Source organism: Paramisgurnus dabryanus, chromosome 14, assembly GCF_030506205.2.
Source record: "Paramisgurnus dabryanus chromosome 14, PD_genome_1.1, whole genome shotgun sequence".
NCBI classification, from domain to species: domain Eukaryota; kingdom Metazoa; phylum Chordata; class Actinopteri; order Cypriniformes; family Cobitidae; genus Paramisgurnus; species Paramisgurnus dabryanus.
The window spans coordinates 29,497,047-29,514,984 of record NC_133350.1 but is presented as its reverse complement, the minus strand read 5'-3'; the positions used below and the strand labels follow the sequence as shown (position 1 = coordinate 29,514,984).

Sequence of the window (17,938 nt, the reverse complement as noted above, 5' to 3'; positions counted from 1 at the left end):
AGGGTGGACGCAGCGATGTCCTCTGCTGGCGTCAAGTCCTGAGGCAGATCCACCTCCCGTTACACGGCGTGCCCGATTTATGCTGGCAAGCGTGGGATTCCCCCGTACAAGGACGTCGGTCTCCTCGGCTGTGAACCGCTCCTGGCGTGCGCCTGGTAAATCTGTCATAATAATAGCAACCCGCCATGGAACTTGCGCCCTTGCGTTTAAAGGGAATGTTGGCTAGCGTTCTGATTGGTTTATTTGACGTTACGCCCAAACCACACCTATGAATAATGAACCTACTTCAGACCAACCCCTTATTGATTTGCGCCCGGCGCAAGAGTTATTTCTCACGCCGGGAAAATAGCAACAGCGCCCAAGATCCGCCCACAAACTCACTTGCGCGTTGCGCTTCGCACTTGCGTTTCAGATCGTTAAAATAGAGCCCATAGTGTTTCCCACACATTGACTTTACTTGGGCGCGCTGCCCAGTTATATTAACAAGTGCCCAAGTATATCTGGCATCAAATTTAGTCTTTTATGTTTTTCTGTGATGATGACACTCTTTAATAATGACATTTTGTGTGCGACATGAGAAGTTCGGTACGTTCACAAGCTCTCTGTTTCTCAATGAATTGGGATGCGACGTGAACAAGCTCGTGTCACATTGTATCCTTCATATTTCTGAACTTGAGCAGAGTTTTACCATTAGAGGACTTCACGGAGCACCCGCGGCCCGTATGGTTCCGGGTTTGTATTTGAAATGGTCAGCCTGGTCCGGGTCAGTCATAGTTAAATTACTTCGGGTCCCAAGTCTGATTAATATTGTGTGTAAAACCTAAGTCAATCAGAGAATGCCTGTGAGCGCTACCGCGCTAAAGCTTGCGTGCAGTTTCAGCGTGCCAACGGTTTCTATGGCGATAACAACTGGCTCTTTTCTATTATTATTAATAAACCATATCTTTTCCAAAATCTATTGCACTGAATGAGCAAAACTCAAGCTGACTCAAGATTTACAAAACGCAAAGCTGTAATGTAAAGTCCCCTGTCACTAACAGCAAGTAGACTTTTCAATCTGAAATAATGAGTGGGTTTAGCTTTTTTAAATCGGCAAGAGAGAAATAGATAGAAAGAGCAGAAGCAGGAAAAGTGCCTATCTAATAGAAATAATAACCATTATAACACCAGTCACATTTATAATCTATAGACCTGCACTGTCTATCATTAATGTACTATATTATTGTATTTAATAGAGTTTGATAAAAGGGGTCATCTAATTGCTTCATAACAGTTTTTATTTTTGCATAAAGACATAAAGTAACATCAAACTACATTTAGCTTGTTGTGTTTCTTTTCTTTAAAATTGTATATCTACTTCAATCAGTCACATAGGAAAAAGTAAACTACATTTACATAATGTGAATCGTTTGTTAAAATCAAGAATCGTTTTTGAATCGAAAATCGGTTTTTCTTTATCGAATCTTGAGCCCAAAAATCGGAATCGAATCGTGAAATTTTCTGAATCGTGCACCCCTAGAAAACATGGACGTGTTTGGTGGCTTTTAAATTCTTCCCTGTTTGGATCTTAATGAATGAATGGTGCTAGGCTAAATGCTAACATATTCACGCCACAATTCACAACAAATAAAGGCAGGGTGCATGAAAGCCAATGTTTACATTTGAAATCATCCAAACAAACACACCCTTACACTAATAGAATCTGGACCTTTTTTTGATAGACCCGTCCCACAAATACGCAACGCAGGAAACGATGTCAGTTAGTAGACATGCTGCTGATTGGCTAGAAGTGTGTTTTGGTAGTCGGCCCGACTCCCTTTTCCAAAACTTTATTTTTCAGAAATTGTGCACCCCACCTTTAAGTGCACGCATTGAGAAAATAGAGGTATGTATTAATTCATCTAAGTTGAGGGAAGAACATGGTAAAATATTGAAAAAGGTTTTCCTTTAAGAAAAATAAAAGAACTATGACAGTTCAAATCAGCAACTGTAGTTATAACCTTTCTCAAACAGACATCCTTTTCTGCATTCTTGATGCTCTCTGTCCTCCTCTGTCCCTTGCCCCAGTGAACCATTTTGACAGTGCCTTCTCAGCTTCTTGCTGATTGACCTTGGACATCAGGGCGTTGTCCTTAAGAGCATCTGCAAAACCAAATAAATTTTTAAGATAAAAATATTAAAAATGACACATTTGTTCTTTTTACAATGACAGTGTTTGGCATACAGTAGGTATTAAAGGATGGATACTCAAACCGAGCCCGCGGGACCCGGTGGTACCCAACGGGCCGGGTTCGAATAGACATTTAGAAATTATGTTCTAGTTAAGATAGTTCATCTTAAAATGAAACACGCGCATTCACACATCACCTTCTTATTCATCTAATGTTTAATAGCAGGTTGCGAAACAACTTCATAGGTGCATACTGCTACCTACTGTTTCAGGTGCACGTGAGGGCATATAACACTATACGGGGCTCTATACGATTTTTAACTGTGTTGGGCTCAGACATAAATATTGTAATGCCTGTCGGGTTACGGTCGGGTTTGGTTACTGCCCTGTCGAACGTGGCCGGGCTCGGACAGAAAAATGCGGCCCGATCCGCACTCTAGTAGGTATATGCTTATGTTAAACATAATTTTTTCCCCACACAGCCATACTAACGAATATTAGGTGTGTTCATCTTGAAGTGGCATTGTATACACTGATTGATGTATGAAATCAAAGTACTGTAAGAAAAATTAGAGAGCCGATCAAACTAGGCATGCACCGATACCACTATTTCCGCTTCCGATACCAGAATTCTGTAACAACACTGCTTATTCAATGTACAATAAACAGTTAATAATAATAATAATAATAATAATAACAATGTTACTAAATTCTGAACAAAAATGTAATTCAAAATAGTCTTGCTTCGTGATGTGCATCGTACCGTGACCTTGTATCGGGATACGTATCATATCAGGAAATTGTTGGCAATACACAGCCCTAATAAATACAATGCAATTTTTATTTTCCACTTTTTATGGAGCAGCAAATCCCTAAAGAAGTGCTGCTTGGCACACTTGACTGCAACTACATTTCTAGTGAGGTAAGAAAGCAGGCCATGATGCATTCTATTGCAGTAGGGAAACTTTATATTCAAGAAACGTTAGCAAAATATTAAATTCTAAATACTTACATGGTATTGAATAACAGCTACTAAGGATCTGAAATAAAAATGACAAAATTATATGAGTTAACAGTTGGCAAATACTCTTAAAGTTCACTAACCAAGTCCATACTATACAGTATGTAGGCTACTATCTTTTTTTCATGTAAAGTTAAGCATAGAAGTGCAACAACAGTCTTGTTATAACGCTGCACCTAATTGCTTCCCTATATCCAAAATGACATTAAAACTTGTAATAGATATCAGTGATCAAACTGAGCAAACAAAATAGTGCTCTTTACAACAAAACATGCAGCCAAACGAAAACGTGATTTCCATAGGAGGGGACAGCCGTCGATATTATACTTGAGTTAAAATATAGTAATTCGTGTTATCTAATATTATCAAACTAATGTGTCACAAAAAGCACTCACATCTGAACAAACATTACTTTTTAGAGTGAATCAGACGCCAATCGTCGATGGATTTTCTTCCTGCTGTAATCATGGCTGTGATTCAAGTGAACATTTTAACTTACTTTGTCAGCTCCCACTTGCGGCGTAAGCTCCTCCCACTTGCAGTCTCTGGGCTGCAGCGATAGAGACAGAGCGCCGATATGCAAATTTGAAAACCACGCCCACCGGGGGGGAAAACAATCCAACCGTCTCCATTGACTTTGTATTGCGAGAGGCTGCCTCCTTGTCATTTCTGGCTTATAACAAAAAACAGAATAATGCCTAAAAGCTGCTGTGTGACAATATGTACAGCTAACAAGCCAAAGAACCCAGAAATAAGTTTTTATAAGCTGTCGAGCCGTAAAACCCTGTCTTTAAGGAGAATAAAGTGGATCGCCGACTACGTTTCCCCCTAGTGGACACAGTTCTACTAATAGAAGTACTATGAAAAGTTGCCTGTTTCCACTTTTGTTTCTTTAAACGCTCGTTTTATGAGGTCGACAGCTTAAAAAAAACTTATTTCTGGGTTTTTTGGCTTTTTAGCTGTACACCTTGCCACACAGCAGCTTTTATGTATTATTCTGTTTTTAATTTTAATCTGTAAATAAGTTTTTATAAGCTGTCGACCCCAAAAACGAGCGTTTAAAGACACAAAAATGGAAACAGGCAACTTTTCATAGTAATACTATTAGTAGAACTGCGTCCAATAGGGGGAAACGTAGTCGGCGATCCACTTTATTCTCCTTAAAGACAGGGTTTTACGGCTCGACAGCTTATAAAAACTTATTTCTGGGTTCTTTGGCTTGTTAGCTGTACATATTGTCACACAGCAGTTTTTAGGCATTATTCTGTTTTTTGTTATAAGCCAGAAATGACAAGGAGGCAGCATCTCGCAATACAAAGTCAATGGAGACGGTTGGATTGTTTTCCCCCCGGTGGGCGTGGTTTTCAGGTTATGACGCGCGGCGCTCTGTCTCTATACATACATGCGTTTATCCGGGTCTGACGCACAGGTCGCGCGAGCATTTTCTTCTTCGAATACATTTACCGCTTTTGTTTCAGTAGATTGATAGTTCACTTGCATCCACTTCATCTAACACTCCTATTGGCGTGTTTTTAAGTTTCACGACGTTACGAGAGAGAAGTGCTGCAGATGTACAGATGATTCAGATCTTGCAGCAAACGGAACAAATCATTCAAATTGATTCAAACCGTTCAATCAATACCTATTTTAGAATCGACCCGGTACAAAACAGTAATTCCTTTTGTGAAGAATCGACTCGTTCAAAAGAGTCATTCATTCACAAATCAAATGCTTCGGCAAATTATGACAAAATAACAATAATCTGACGTTCGCATTTCGTACTGCATTAAAATAAAGTGCGTCATGCAAAACTGAGTGCATGTCATTTTCATTAGAAATATCATCGAGTTACGAGTAAAAGTAAAAATACCCACTTTAACTGTTAAATATATCCTAAAGTGCTTCTTAAGTACATGTAACGTTAACAGAGTAAATGTAGTGTGTTAAAGAGCACCAATTATGCTAATAAATAAGCACGTTAGCACGTTATTGTAATATCCCATAGTATATACATATTATTAAAACTTTAATTAATGCATTGTGAGTCTTATAAATTGCTTACATACCTCACCGATTTCTGCCTGTCTGGAAAACGCTCGGTTTAGTTCCTGTCTCCGCCTCCCAAAATGTCTAGTGTATTCGGATTGGTCAGATGACTACTCAACTGTTATTGGTCAACTGGGTTCGGCGTGTGTTTGAAGGGTTACGCCCCTGACTAGGCGTGGGTTTTCCGGTTCTGACTGAGAGTCACAGGCAACGTAAACAAGCGCTATATTTCTCTATAAACGATGGTGTCTGTACTGCCTTACCACTTCGAGCTCGATCCAGAGAGTTCAGACGGCCGTTACGATATAAACGATCTCCGTCAATGAACGCGATTGGATTTAACTTTTTTAGGTGTCCTTAGTTCTGCCAGAATGCTAAACGAAGACGAAAATGTGTTGCAAAGACATCCAAAAGGTAATTATAATGTACTACATTACTTTGCAAACTATATGGAAACACCAAATGTAGCACATAGAAAGTATTTTTTGAAATGATTATAAAACTATTTCACTTGTTAACATTATTTTACTATAGTAAACTTTATTATAAAATACTGCTTACATACTATATTACTGTGCAAACTATATGGAAACACCAAATGTAGCACATAGAAAGTATTTGTTGAAATGATTATAAAACTATTTCATTAGTTAACATTATTTTTCTATAGTAAACTGTATTATAAAAGACTGCTTACATACTATATCACTGTGCAAACTATATGGAAACACCAAATGTAGCACAAAGAAAGTATTAATTGAAATGAATGTTCTACATTATTTCTGTCACGGTGATCCGTGTCATGTTTTGTTTGTCTCTCCGATTACGTCACCTGGACAATTCACGGACTGATTCATCACACCTGTTCCCCGTTAAGTGTTGTGTATTTATACTGCTGTCTGTTTCTCACCTGTCGCCGGATCATTGTCATTGTCGCCGTTCCACGTCTGTTCCTGTTGTTCTCTGTATTGGATGTTCCTGTGTTGCTGTTTTACTCCTCGTGTTTTGTTTCTGTTCATTTTATATTAAATGTTATTTATTTCATGGTGAACCCTGCACTTGCGTCCTGATTCCTGTTTCCCAGTCATGACAGAATGATCCGGCCAGACTGGACGCAGCGGGTTCACGGAGGGCGGCTCCCCCAGGAATTTCGTCGAGGGGGAGTAGTGACATCGGGGTTCATTCCCCATCAGCCCCGATGTCTCTTGGGGACCACCGTGAGCGATCGCTCGCTCCTGCGAGCATGCGGGAGGAGGATCGGCCCAGGCGGTCCCCCAACAGTTAGTTCGTCGTCGACGGTCACTCGGAGGACCACCGTCCCGCTCGTAGGGGGATCCGGAACGGACCACGCCCGATCATTTCCCCGGGGTGGCTACCGAGTGAGGGTCTCCATTTCCATGAGGGGACGGGAGATGACTTCCGGGGGGCACCTCATCGTCGACGATTCCCAGAAGGGGGGTAATTCGTCTGCCTCGGTTCTCGGAGCGATCGCTCCGGTTCTCCTGGCGCAGTCCGGCCTACCGTTCCTGTTGGTCTCATCCCGGCGGCTGCTGGCTTCGCCAGGGTCCCCAAGCCCTCCACCCCTCCCTTGGACTCTCGCTACCAGACTTTTGTGTTTGTTTTGTTTATGTGAGTGTCTGGTAGCCACTCGTAGAGGGAGGGGTCATGTCACAGTGATCCGTGTCATGTTTTGTTTGTCTCTCCGATTACGTCACCTGGACAATTCACGGACTGATTCATCACACCTGTTCCCCGTTAAGTGTTGTGTATTTATACTGCTGTCTGTTTCTCACCTGTCGCCGGATCATTGTCATTGTCGCCGTTCCACGTCTGTTCCTGTTGTTCTCTGTATTGGATGTTCCTGTGTTGCTGTTTTACTCCTCGTGTTTTGTTTCTGTTCATTTTATATTAAATGTTATTTATTTCATGGTGAACCCTGCACTTGCGTCCTGATTCCTGTTTCCCAGTCATGACAATTTCACTATGTTAAAGTTTATTATGAAAGACTGCTTACTTAAAAGTGCTCTTTTTACTTATTAGGTTTTAAGGAGAATGTAACAGGTTCCAGGGCCTCTTACCTGCGTGATTCATCATCCAGGTTTTGCACAAATTGTCTAAATCCCTACACACAGAACATTTATTGTACCGACTATAAGCCTTTGAGGTGCAGGACTAGAGTAAGTTTTATTACATTTTTAAACCAATAACACTTAAGTATCATTATAGTAACAAAGTACCCAAAATAACAAAATATGTAACTTTAAAGAAAATATAGTAGTCAGTCAAAAGTTTTTTATTTATTACAAATATATATTTAAATGTTAAACAATATACAAATAAACATACTTTAGTAACCATATTGTGCTCTTCTTTCAAAAATTGTTCAATTCATTTCTTACAGCTATCTATTCAGATAAATGGCATATCAAAGCTTTGTCAGCTGGTGCTATCTAAGACGACACTATAAGGTTATCATCCTGTCGTGTGTTGTTCTCCAGATATGCTTGGAGCTTCCTGATCAGATCGGTCACAATTTTGGCTTTCGACGACCCCTGCACTGAAGATGGCATGCAATCACGTCCTCCTTTGAAGGTCTCTCAAACTGTGATGCCAGGTCCATTGGAATCGGGGTTTCCTTCAGCTTATCTTCAAATACCTCACCAAACACAAGCCTGATCACATCCTCCACATAACTGTACAAATATTGCAGTCAATAAATCTTTTGTTTTGATCATTTATTTCCCTGCTTCATACATTAAGTTTTTAATTATGAATGTATTTGAAATAAAACATTACTGCTTACGGTATGTCATTTGTGTTTTGGGAACATAGCCTTGTACTTTCCCTCTCCTGCTTTTGTTACGGCTTGGTGACATTGTAATGGATGGCTGCAAGGTACAACCTGTAAAAATATAAGCAAGCATAAATTTATTGTAAAAGTAAATACTACTTTATTTAACACAGTTACTAAAATACTTAAATACCTGCACAGCATTCCAATAAATGAGAAAATCATCATATGCCAGTCTGACTCCTTGTACTGTGTGTTATGATGTTGCATGTTTGCATACAGTGTAGAAGGATGTGTCCAGCTGCGAATCTAAGATATAGACAAATAAAACAAACATGTATTCAGTCAAAAAGACATATTATAACAATAGAGTACCATGACTATAAATCGTTAGACTATTCATTAAAACGTTAATGTATTACATATTACATGGCCCAACATTAGCAACACACATTACGTGTTTACTTCGTTTCAAAATCTAAGAAAGCTTCAAGTAAATACAACAGTAAAATACATATAACTTTAAACAAATCATCTGTACTTAGAGTTTCTTGAGTTTGATCATGAGAACAAATTTTACCGGTAACAGTTTAGCTGGTAACTTAGCAAGTTTGTAAACATGTCTAAACCAACATCGATAAAAAAAACGATAGTCTGCATAATTCAACATACACGTGTGTAAATATGGTACGTTGTTTATGAAATACATTATTACAACACAAAACAGTTCGCTTGCAAGCTTAGCTCTACACGCACATTATGTTAATCTCCGGTTACCGGTTACGTAATGTACAGTAAAAGGCAAATAATAAACGTGAATACTTACAGCCTGTGATCCAGAAGTGCACAGTAATCCAACTTTCAGGAGGAGACGTCCAGCTTCGGTTCATGAGAAGCAGTTATTGTGAAAACTCCGTGAACAACTTCTGACTGGATTTTTACGCAACCGTATTAAACATGATGTCCTCTGTGGAAGTCCATAAAGTGCTATTTTGCCCTCGCATCTAAAGAGACAGCGTCTACTCGAGAGATTTAATCGCTTAAACGATGAAACAAGAGTTTGCAAACAGAGTCAAAGCAGGGACTCCCAACCTCCGCCATTTTAGCTCTCTTCTGACTCGGCGCTCCCCACCCTCGTCTTTGAGGGCGTACCCAAGCAAAGCAGAGAGGGCTGAACTATGATAATGTTGGTCTTATCTACGTCACTAATCCCAGGAAGTAAACTGTTGCCTACAATCCGAGTGTTTTTTGTAGTCCTCGAACGTTAGAGACGATAACTCGCGTCATCGTTTTCTTTGAGGTATGTACTTTTTGAATATCGTTAGCATGTACTAATACACACTTACACACAAAATGATGTTTAAAAACGTGTATCCCATAATAGGTGCTCTTTAATACTCTGACAATTTAAAAACAAGATTGATTTTCGCAACCGCGACCGTACGCATTCACCTAACGTTAACGAGCTTCGCCACTGAATAACATCCAAGAAAATTTTAATGTTTGACTACTTGAATATACTTTTTATCAACAGTTTAATGCAAAGGTGTCCAATCCGGCCCGCGTGATGATTTATACCGTATTATTAAATATTAAATACATATTTAAAAAACCCTTTTAGGCGGGTGTCTAGTTCGTTTTTAATATGACAGACTTGCGGAAAGCAGCAAAACGCGGAACATAGACTAAACACGGTGCCCAAAAAACTTGCCGTTTTATTGTTACCGCTCCGCTAAAGATCCACTGATTCCGGTGATCCACTTCGTGTTTTCTCGCCCGCTCCGCAGCTTCTCTGTGTCCACTCTCTGCCTGGAGAGCGAAGATGACAGTTTCCGAAGTTCGTTGCATTAACAGGTGGATTCATTACATTATATCAGTTGTTAAACCGCAGAATTAGTAATTTGTAAGTATGTTTATGTATTTCTTCCGGTAATGATTTGCTGTCAGTGTTCTAAAAGTGCTAACAACTTAGCAAGCTAACAAACCAAAATATCCACATTCTTATTTACGTTACAATGCTTGTCTAATCGATTTAATGTTCCCGATCAGATCTAAGTTAATATAAACACTAAATTTGCTGTTGTTGGCACACTTTGTAGACAAAAAATACAAAAAACACCAATGCCTTCACAAAATAACGAGGCTTTTAGCAGCAGTTCAACATTGCAAATATGGATTCAAAGCTCCATCAAGCCAGCAGGTAAATCATATTGAATATTTAGCAGATTGTCACACTTTAATTCTTATTATATTTCCCATTATAATCACTTGTCTAAGTTGATGCTAGTAATTTAATACATAATATTTATAATACTTTATTAAAACCATAATAATAGTACCACCCCCCATAGTCCCATTTTTGTTTTGGGCCACTGCCCCATCTAGCATTTTCTAAATGACTGTTCTCATTACAAATATATTCCAAAGAAAAGTGAATGGTTTATAAATAATTTTGGCATCAAGGCAAAAGAAGTTAAATTAAAGCTTTTTAACCTATAAGGCCAGTGGGTTTTGTTCAGATGTAAATTTGTGTGTATAATATACAGTAGGCTATGAGTGTGACTTTATGAAATGTAGTTTTCACAGAGCTGTGTGTTTCTCTGGTTTTCTTGCTAAACAAACTAATTAATTGGTTTGTTAAGTTAATTTTAACACAATTATCACCACACTAAGGTTTAAAAAAATTATCCGCCCGCACTTCATGGCGTTATTTACCATCCGGCCCACAGCCTAAAATGAGTTTGACACCCCTGGTTTAATGTCATAAAATGTAATAAAACAGACCTACTCACCACACTTCGAGCTTGCAGCACTCCAGTGAAGACGCAAGTAATTAAAATGTACCAGCTCCAACTGGCTCAGCAGAGCAATGCGCATGTCCTTTTTTCTTGGCGCCGTTTTTTTTTTAAATGAATACAACATATGTTGTATTCATTTAATACAACGTTTCTGAATAAATATACCCCAAAACACAATGTGCATATAGCTCTTACGAAAATTAAATATGGTTTTATTGTGGTAAAAGTGTAGTAACATGTTTTTTTTTTGTGTATTGGTTACTATCAGCAAAACCATGGTTTTACTACACTTACCATGGTTTTACTATGGTTTTTTGGTTTTAACTATAGTAAAACCATGGTTAATTTTCTACATGAAAGTATAATAGCCCATTGAAAAAAGAGACAATAGCCTACCTAACGAAAATTAAGCATGTTTTTTGTGGTACAGTAAAATCCCTGCTGAAAAAAACAGCATCAAACCAGCATGGACCAGCATGGGAATTATGCTGGTCTATGCTGGTTTAGCTGGTGGTCACCAGCATACCAGCACCAAAACACAACATAAGCATATGGTTTTACTACAGTAACCATGTTTTGTTGTTGTTGTTTAAACTGTAGTAAACCATGTATTTAATTTTCGTAAGAAACTGTAGAAACTGTAGCCCATAGATCCCAAATAAATAAAATCCAGTAGCCCTGTTCACATGACCTTAGCAAACTGAAGGTAGGAGCATCTGTTTGGAGAGCAGTGGCATCCTGCTTGCAATTCTGCCATTCACGTAGTGACGGCCGCGTGGTGACTTCTTTTTCGAGGGCGCACGATGCAAATCTCATCACAACGTATGTAGCCTAGTTCTTAGTGGCATGAGTTCAGTGTTAAGTTAGTGTCTTGCAAGTATTTTGTGAGCGCCTCTTTTATTACTAATCCTTTCGATGTGTGTCCAGCAGGCAGGGGTGTCGGACTGGGGGTAAAACCAGTACTGATTACCAAGGCCCCAAAGGAAGAGAGGGCCCTTGAAAGTCTGGAATATATTATGGGGGTGGGGCATGGGGGCCCATCAGGATTGCCTATGCATAGGGCCCGAGATCTTGTGCAACGCCCCTGCCAGCAGGCAAGGTGCATGATGCACATGGTTCACATGATGCAACAAACACATATTTTGACATGATGAGCAACACACATGACACCCCAAACACAAATTTTTGAATCCCTCACAAGAAAAGTCACCAGCCACCCCTGCACACCACACCATAGTTGGTCAATGCTCTTCTCATGGACTTGAACTCATGGACTCAGCATGATAGTAGTCTCAGCTTCAACTGTCACGCCCACAGAATGTTGGCTAAACATTGTAAACAACTTCAGTATTGAAGGTCTGGCCAGACTAGCACGATAGAGGCCTTTGGTGTATGGTGATAATTCACTTAGTATCTATCAAAACATAAAATGAGTTCTACATATGTACAAATCCTCTCAGTATAGCAAATATTGGAGACAATGTAAATAAAAGATTTTTGTGCAGTTTTGACTGTTTAATTTATTAAAATTACACTCAGACATCCCACCCTACAAAAACTGACTGGGAAGGAAGCTCACCAACAAGCCCCCACAAAAAACATACATTTAAAATAATTTAATCATCAATGTAATTTATATTTTATTTTGTGTTATCTTGTTTATTACTTTAATACGGTTGCTCTTTTAACAGCTTTAAAATATATGTATAATTATGAAGGACACCTTAAACTCCTTTGACCCTATATTTATAAAAAAAGACACATATTTAAAAAAGATAAAAAGGAACAAATAAAGATAGGTTAAATATTTTTGTTTTGTTCAAAAGCAGAGGGTTTACACAGAGATAAACTTTGATATACTTAAAAAATAAAGTAATTATTGTATTATTTTCCTGGGGTTTTTTTGGACACTCTGTCATTTACTGTACATTGTAAATAAACTACTGCTGTACAGTGGTTTACTGAGCTGAAGAGAGAGGTTGATTGTAAGCCTGCCCACAGTGAAAACTGATTGGTCTAGATATCAGAATACAGTGAATACGGTCTGTCACTTTCTCACTTTTGCTAATTATGTCAGATCGCTTTAGACTTGCAGGAAAATTTTAACCTGAGCCTGAACCTAACTAATTTTTGTAATGTTTTATCATCATATTACAAATAACATTTTAAATGCACTAATACCCATGCAAGCTTTGGGTAAAAAATGCAAGGCTTCTGTTGCATTGATGCCGCCGCCTTTACTTAGAAGTTACCCTGCAGTCCTTTGGGACTTCATAAACTATTAGGCTACATGTCTTGCTTTTAGCGTCACCATGGTTTGCGAAGTAAGACAGTCTGAAAACATAGGCATTAACCTTTCAGGATCCCTGTTTAAAAAAGGGCATGAAATGACAATTACATATGTGGGGAGTCTGTATGGGACTGATTTTGGTCTGATATGATTTGACAGAAAGGGTCCCATAAGTGTTTCCTTATTTAGAATCCATATACGGGAATGATTGTGTTTGCCCATGTTGTACCCATATGGTTTGGCCAATAGGGTCCCATATGTGTTTCCTTATACAAAACACATATACAGGTGACCTATGTGGGACCCACTTCTGACCCATATAAGGAGCCTATATGGGAATAATTGTGTTTGCCCATGGTGTACCCATATGGTTTGTCCAAAAGGGTCCCATATGTGTTTCCTAATTCAAAACACATATGCAAGTGACCTATGTGGGTCCCACTTCGGACCCATATAAGGAACTTATATGGGGATAATTGTGTTTGCCCATGTTGTACCCATATGGTTTGGCCAATAGGGTCCCATATGTGTTTCCTTATACAAAACACATATACAGGTGACCTATGTGGGACCCACTTCTGACTCATATAAGGAACTTATATGGGGATAATTGTGTTTGCCCATGTTGTACCCATATGGTTTGGCCAATATGGTCCCATATGTGTTTCCTTAGTCAAAACACATATACAGGTGACCTATGTGGGACCCACTTCTGACCCATATAAGGAGCATATATGGGGATAATTGTGTTTGCCCATGTTGTACGCATATGGTTTGGCCAATAGGGTCCCATATGTGTTTCCTTATACAAAACACATATACAGGTGACCTATGTGGGACCCACTTCTGACCCATATAAGGAGCCTATATGGGAATAATTGTGTTTGCCCATGTTGTACCCATATGGTTTGTCCAAAAGAATCCCATATGTGTTTCCTAATTCAAAACACATATGCAAGTGACCTATGTGGGACCCACTTCTGACCCATATAAGGAACTTATATGGGGATAATTGTGTTTGCCCATGTTGTACCCATATGGTTTGGCCAATATGGTCCCATATGTGTTTCCTTATTCAAAACACATATACAGGTGACCTATGTGGGACCCACTTCTGACCCATATAAGGAACTTATATGGGGATAATTGTGTTTGCCCATGTTGTACCCATATGGTTTGGCCAATATGGTCCCATATGTGTTTCCTTATTCAAAACACATATACAGGTGACCTATGTGGGACCCACTTCTGACCCATATAAGGAGCCTATATGGGGATAATTGTGTTTGCCCATGTTGTACCCATATGGTTTGGCCAAAAGGGCCCCATATGTGTTTCCTTATTCAAAACACATATACAGGTGACCTTTGTGGGTCCCACTTCGGGCCCATATAAGGAGCCTATATGGGAATAATTGTGTTTGCCCATGTTGTACCCATATCGTTTGGCCAATAGGGTCCCATATGTGTTTCCTTATTCAAAACACATATACAGGTGACCTATGTGGGACCCACTTTCAGCCCATATAAGGAGCCTATATGGGAATAATTGTGTTTGCCCATGTTGTACCCATATGGTTTGGCCAAAAGGGTCCCATATGTGTTTCCTTATTCAAAACACATATACAGGTGACCTATGTGGGACCCACTTTCAGCCCATATAAGGAGCCTATATGGGAATAATTGTGTTTGCCCATGTTGTACCCATATGGTTTGGCCAAAAGGGTCCCATATGTGTTTCCTTATTCAAAACACATATACAGGTGACCTATGTGGGACCCACTTTCAGCCCATATAAGGAGCCTATATGGGAATAATTGTGTTTGCCCATGTTGTTCCCATATGGTTTGGCCAATAGGGTCCCATATGTGTTTCCTTATTCAAAGCACATATACAGGTGACCTAGGTGGGACCCACTTCTGACCCATATAAGGAGCCTATATGGGAATATTTGTGTTTGCCCATGTTGCACCCATATGGTTTGGCCAAAAGGGTCCCATATGTGTTTCCTTATTCAAAACACATATGCAAGTGACCTATGTGGGTCCCACTTCGGACCCATATAAGGAACTTATATGGGGATAATTGTGTTTGCCCATGTTGTACCCATATGGTTTGGCCAATATGGTCCCATATGTGTTTCCTTATTCAAAACACATATACAGGTGACCTATGTGGGACCCACTTCTGACCCATATAAGGAGCCTATATGGGGATAATTGTGTTTGCCCATGATGTACCCATATGGTTTGGCCAAAAGGGCCCCATATGTGTTTCCTTATTCAAAACACATATACAGGTGACCTTTGTGGGTCCCACTTCTGACCCATATAAGGAGCCTATATGGGAATGATTGTGTTTGCCCATGTTGTACCCATATGGTTTGGCCAATAGGGTCCCATATGTGTTTCCTTATACAAAACACATATACAGGTGACCTATGTGGGACCCACTTCTGACCCATATAAGGAGCCTATATGGGAATAATTGTGTTTGCCCATGGTGTACCCATATGGTTTGTCCAAAAGGGTCCCATATGTGTTTCCTAATTCAAAACACATATGCAAGTGACCTATGTGGGTCCCACTTCGGACCCATATAAGGAACTTATATGGGGATAATTGTGTTTGCCCATGTTGTACCCATATGGTTTGGCCAATAGGGTCCCATATGTGTTTCCTTATACAAAACACATATACAGGTGACCTATGTGGGACCCACTTCTGACTCATATAAGGAACTTATATGGGGATAATTGTGTTTGCCCATGTTGTACCCATATGGTTTGGCCAATATGGTCCCATATGTGTTTCCTTAGTCAAAACACATATACAGGTGACCTATGTGGGACCCACTTCTGACCCATATAAGGAGCATATATGGGGATAATTGTGTTTGCCCATGTTGTACGCATATGGTTTGGCCAATAGGGTCCCATATGTGTTTCCTTATACAAAACACATATACAGGTGACCTATGTGGGACCCACTTCTGACCCATATAAGGAGCCTATATGGGAATAATTGTGTTTGCCCATGTTGTACCCATATGGTTTGTCCAAAAGAATCCCATATGTATTTCCTAATTCAAAACACATATGCAAGTGACCTATGTGGGTCCCACTTCGGACCCATATAAGGAACTTATATGGGGATAATTGTGTTTGCCCATGTTGTACCCATATGGTTTGGCCAATATGGTCCCATATGTGTTTCCTTATTCAAAACACATATACAGGTGACCTATGTGGGACCCACTTCTGACCCATATAAGGAGCCTATATGGGAATAATTGTGTTTGCCCATGTTGTACCCATATGGTTTGTCCAAAAGAATCCCATATGTGTTTCCTAATTCAAAACACATATGCAAGTGACCTATGTGGGTCCCACTTCGGACCCATATAAGGAACTTATATGGGGATAATTGTGTTTGCCCATGTTGTACCCATATGGTTTGGCCAATATGGTCCCATATGTGTTTCCTTATTCAAAACACATATACAGGTGACCTATGTGGGACCCACTTCTGACCCATATAAGGAGCCTATATGGGGATAATTGTGTTTGCCCATGTTGTACCCATATGGTTTGGCCAAAAGGGCCCCATATGTGTTTCCTTATTCAAAACACATATACAGGTGACCTTTGTGGGTCCCACTTCGGGCCCATATAAGGAGCCTATATGGGAATAATTGTGTTTGCCCATGTTGTACCCATATCGTTTGGCCAATAGGGTCCCATATGTGTTTCCTTATTCAAAACACATATACAGGTGACCTATGTGGGACCCACTTTCAGCCCATATAAGGAGCCTATATGGGAATATTTGTGTTTGCCCATGTTGTACCCATATGGTTTGGCCAATAGGGTCCCATATGTGTTTCCTTATTCAAAACACATATACAGGTGACCTATGTGGGACCCACTTTCAGCCCATATAAGGAGCCTATATGGGAATAATTGTGTTTGCCCATGTTGTACCCATATGGTTTGGCCAAAAGGGTCCCATATGTGTTTCCTTATTCAAAACACATATACAGGTGACCTATGTGGGACCCACTTTCAGCCCATATAAGGAGCCTATATGGGAATAATTGTGTTTGCCCATGTTGTACCCATATGGTTTGGCCAAAAGGGTCCCATATGTGTTTCCTTATTCAAAACACATATACAGGTGACCTATGTGGGACCCACTTTCAGCCCATATAAGGAGCCTATATGGGAATAATTGTGTTTGCCCATGTTGTTCCCATATGGTTTGGCCAATAGGGTCCCATATGTGTTTCCTTATTCAAAGCACATATACAGGTGACCTAGGTGGGACCCACTTCTGACCCATATAAGGAGCCTATATGGGAATATTTGTGTTTGCCCATGTTGCACCCATATGGTTTGGCCAAAAGGGTCCCATATGTGTTTCCTTATTCAAAACACATATGCAAGTGACCTATGTGGGTCCCACTTCGGACCCATATAAGGAACTTATATGGGGATAATTGTGTTTGCCCATGTTGTACCCATATGGTTTGGCCAATATGGTCCCATATGTGTTTCCTTATTCAAAACACATATACAGGTGACCTATGTGGGACCCACTTCTGACCCATATAAGGAGCCTATATGGGGATAATTGTGTTTGCCCATGATGTACCCATATGGTTTGGCCAAAAGGGCCCCATATGTGTTTCCTTATTCAAAACACATATACAGGTGACCTTTGTGGGTCCCACTTCTGACCCATATAAGGAGCCTATATGGGAATGATTGTGTTTGCCCATGTTGTACCCATATGGTTTGGCCAATAGGGTCCCATATGTGTTTC

At 39.8% G+C, this 17,938-nt stretch overlaps 1 long non-coding RNA gene across 1 annotated transcript; it reads right to left on the bottom strand.

Moving 5' to 3' along the window:
- Window positions 1-1,478: 1,478 nt before the first annotated feature.
- LOC135719466 (uncharacterized) lies at window positions 1,479-10,853 on the bottom strand. Its single transcript, XR_010521110.1, has 3 exons — window positions 10,821-10,853; window positions 3,183-3,210; window positions 1,479-2,142 (listed from the first exon to the last, which is right to left on the bottom strand). It is a non-coding gene; the product is annotated as an uncharacterized lncRNA (long non-coding RNA).
- Between the last annotated feature and the right edge of the window lie 7,085 nt (window positions 10,854-17,938).